Raw genomic sequence first — 4,096 nt, 5'->3', positions numbered from 1 at the left:
AAAGTAAAATTTAAATACATTTCTTAACTCAAAATAATATCACATTTCCTAGCCTTACCCACTGACCAACTAGTAGAGTCTAGATACAATGACCAATTATGCATCAGTGAGGTCCCCTAGCAACCACAGGATTGTTCTGCAATAATATTTATCAATATAAAATAACAGGGTTTTCTGGTGATAATGTCTGACTCCACATCTGGGACAATGTGTCTGAAACCATCTTCCAGTCACCCAGGAATCTATTGTACCTAAGTGGAAATATGCATCAAGAGATACAGCACCAACCTTAATGGAAAACTTATTGGCCAGAAGAGAACAATAACTATTAGAAATATTTAACTAGAAGCAGACCAAAGCTTCACTGTTGGTCACTGTCTGCTCCTTCTGCTGGGGAGTTGTGAGGAGCTTCCTGGTCATCTTCACTGGCCACCATGTCCGCCCAGGCACAGGTGCAGGCCCTGCTTGAAGCTCATGGGCACAGCTCAGGATGGAGATGAAACCAGACTCAGACAGAGGGTCAAATTTACAGATGACTGTGTCTGTAAGAGTCACCTTCTGGACTGCTGCCCCCATGACATTCTTGCTGGGACACAAATGGATTTAGAAGAATGTACCAAAATCTACGACTTGGCCCTTTGATCAGATTATGAAATTGCAAGTAAAGAAAGAGATCTGTGTTTTGAATTAGATGCTATGAATCACTTAGAGCCCTTCACTGCAGAGTGTGATCAGAGAAACTTGCCAAGAAATGGCTGGCAGAAACACAGGAGGAGATCAATGCAGAAGTTTCTGCCAAGGCAGAAAAAGTACATGAGTTAAATGAAGAAATAGGAAAATTTCTTGCTAAAGCTGAGCATCTAGGAGCTTAAGGAAATGTGGATGAATCCCAGAAGATTCTTGTGGAAGTGGAGAAAACTTGTGCAAAGAAAAAAGAAGCAGAGGGAGAATATAGAAACTCCATCCAGTTTTCAACAGCAAAAACTCCGTGTCTGTGATGTTTGTTCAGCTTACCTTGGTCTCCATGGCAATGACCATCGTCTTGCAGACCACTTCGGGGGTAAGTTCCACTTGGGGTTCATTCGGATCTGAGAGGAGCTTGATCAGTTGAGGAAAACTGTGACTGAAAAGCAGGAAAAGAGAAGTCAGGATAAATTGAGAAGAGAGAGCAAGAGGAGCACCTGAGCAGGAGGCCTGGATCAAGAACCCAAAATATCAGGTCACACTCCTGAAATCTATGACAGAGGCGGTCTAGGTCTACCTCCGGAACAGGCGCCACTGCAGCCGTTCCTGTAGCCACAGCCGAGGTCACTGCCAGGCTTCCAGGGACCCCTCAATAGCTGCAGCCAGGAATGAGGCGTATCTCTTTGTGTTCCCAAGGTCTGCTGGGGTCTGTCATCCTACCCTCTTGGCCATTACAGCTGGTAGGAACAAGCTTGGGCTTGTGGGGATACAGGTTCTGGGTGCCTAGCACCCAGTGTTGGTGCCCTGAAGAATATAGTGGCACCTGGTGCTTGGAATTGGGTAGTTATATTGAGCTTTGTGCTGCACTTGGCTGAGCTTTATGTACTTTAACTTGATTAAGAGCAGCTAAGATTTTTCTTGAACAGGTCCTGCTTAATTACCTCTCTTGTACTTTGTTTATTTTTTTGTTTGTTTTATTTTGAGCCAGGCACTCACTTTGTAACTTGGGTTGCCTTAAACTCAGAGGATCCTCCTGCTTCAGTCTCCTGAGCGTTGAAATGTGTGTACCACCATGTTTGACTTGCATGCTTTTCCATTCTGCTTTTTCCATTGTCTTTATATAGTGGGTCATATATCACATGCATTGTTTTGTTATATTTCCATTTGCTTTGTTTCTGTTACACTGAAAGCTTTTCTTACTAGAATTGTTTTCTTAAAAAAAGAAATATTTAACTATTTTAAAAATATTCTTAAAGAACAATTTTAAGTCTAGCAATGGTAGATTAGCTGGGAGTAGACTAGCTTCCTGCTCCAATTAGCTAGAAAATTAAATAAACGTATGGATAAAATTAATTTCCAGGACATAGACAGCAGGTAATGATGATTCAGTTATTGAAACCTGATGACAGTTATGATGGCCCATACTTTTAAATCTACTAGCTGGAAGCCTAAGGCAGGAGGATTACCATAAGTTTGAGGCAAGCTTAAAGTATATGGTAAGTCTCAGGTTAACCCAGGCTACAAAGTGAGGCCATGTTTCAAGAAAAGAAGGAGCTAAGTGGTAGTTCTAAATCTTAGATACTGGTTCATTCAGGATCTTGAAAAAGCCTGGCACTCTTGCTAAGTTAAATCAAAGAACAGACCTAGTTTATTGTACCTTGCTATGCCATTTTCGGTTTATATCCCTGGGTGGTCTGCACTTTACTAAAGCAAAATAAAGGAGAAATAGAGCTAGGGGAGAGGAGAAGTGTCAGAGAGGCACTGGAAGGAGAGGTGGAGGGAGAAACTGCGGATGGGATGCAATATTTGATAAAAATTAATTAGTTAATTAAATAATTTAAAAAGAACATGGTCTGAGTATTTCAAATATATGAAAATTATAGAGCAGAGACCCAGGAAAGAAAGGGTTGTGACTAGGCAGATATCCAACAAGCTTCACACAGGTTTCCTTGAGCCTATGGCAGAATGCCACATTTCATTACAAACAAATGCATACCACATGAATAACTAGATTATATAAAGAAACATAAGGACACATAACCTCCAGCTCCTATATGGAGATAGAAACATGAAGGTTCTGATCTGCTTGAACAGGAGAGTCATTATTGAACACAGGTGTTCTGAAACAACAAGAGTTGGGGCAAAGTAGCTGAGATGTTTTGAAGCCTAGCTTCAAAACAAACCTCAACAAGACCAAGTAGTAACCTACTAACTTAAATGCCTGGCAGAACAAATCAAACATGATTAGAAGGAAATCTTTTGATGGAAGATTGTGATAATTTCATAGTTGTTACAACTTACCAAACTACACATTAATAACATGCTATTTATTATGTGGTTTTTGCATACCTATAAAAGTAAAATTGATTAATTTTTGAAAAGATATTCCTTAAGACAAGATGAATGAATACCCAAAAGACACTGAAAATATTCTCAACCCTGCTAGTGATGAAGAGAAGGGAAATTAAAACCCAATGAAAATTCCATTAAATACTCAACAATGTCCCAAATCCAAAATGTTGACCACACTGTGTGTGCCCAGACACAGGAATGCACTGGAACTCATATGCTGTTGTGGCTGGCAGGAATATAACATGATAAATCAGATTTGAAAACTCCTGGGTTCTTTAAAAGTAAGCATCCTCCTTTTCACTCTAAGTAAAAGCCCAGACCTATAAGATGACCATATCCAGAATGACCTGGTCCCTTGTGCTCCTCTCTAAATCTGAACTTTTTGCAGCTCTCTTTGCTGACTTTGTTCTGGCAACACTAGGACATGCCTGACACACTTCTATTTCCTGCCCTGGAATTCTTTTTCCCAGGTCACTCTTCGTGAATGTTCTTCACTGTGACTAAACTGGTTCCCTGTGGCTGCCTGCATGAACTACTACCAATCAGATGGATGGAAACCATGTTCTTGTTTTATAGATCATAGTCTCACTGTCTGAAGTCAAGTTGTAGGGAAGACTAGTCTTCCTTTCTCTGGAGGTTCTAGAAGGGGAGCCTTCCTTGCCTATCCCTAGTTTTTAGTGCTTGTCAAGCAATTCTTGCTGTTTCCTTGCTCACTACTGCATCTATCCCCCCCCCCCCCAACCACTGCTGGTTGTTGTTTTTCCTGTATGTCTTTCTGCATCTTTCTCACACTCCTGTAGGATTACCTGATGAAATCACATGTGATTGAAAGAGTAGAGCTCACAGGCCATGTGGGAAGTGGATACAAGGGACCCACTCTTGTCTTTGTGGCCAGTCTCTGAGCTGGTACATGCGTGACTTGTTTTCTCTGTGCAGAAAAGCTGATTTAATTAGAACATCCTAGGCATGTTGCACTTCTGGCTGACATAAGGCTGAAGAATATCCCCAGGTCCTCTGAAGAAAAGTCTTTAAAAATTCTTATACTGGCAACTTTATGAAA

General features: G+C 40.9%; 1 pseudogene; it reads left to right on the top strand.

Moving 5' to 3' along the window:
• Positions 1 to 434: 434 nt before the first annotated feature.
• Positions 435 to 1,232, top strand: LOC114639813 (annotated as a pseudogene).
• Positions 1,233 to 4,096: the final 2,864 nt, after the last annotated feature.

Source organism: Grammomys surdaster, unplaced genomic scaffold, assembly GCF_004785775.1.
Source record: "Grammomys surdaster isolate TR1022 unplaced genomic scaffold, NIH_TR_1.0 125752, whole genome shotgun sequence".
NCBI classification, from domain to species: Eukaryota; Metazoa; Chordata; class Mammalia; order Rodentia; family Muridae; genus Grammomys; species Grammomys surdaster.
This window is presented reverse-complemented; position numbering and strand designations above follow the sequence as displayed.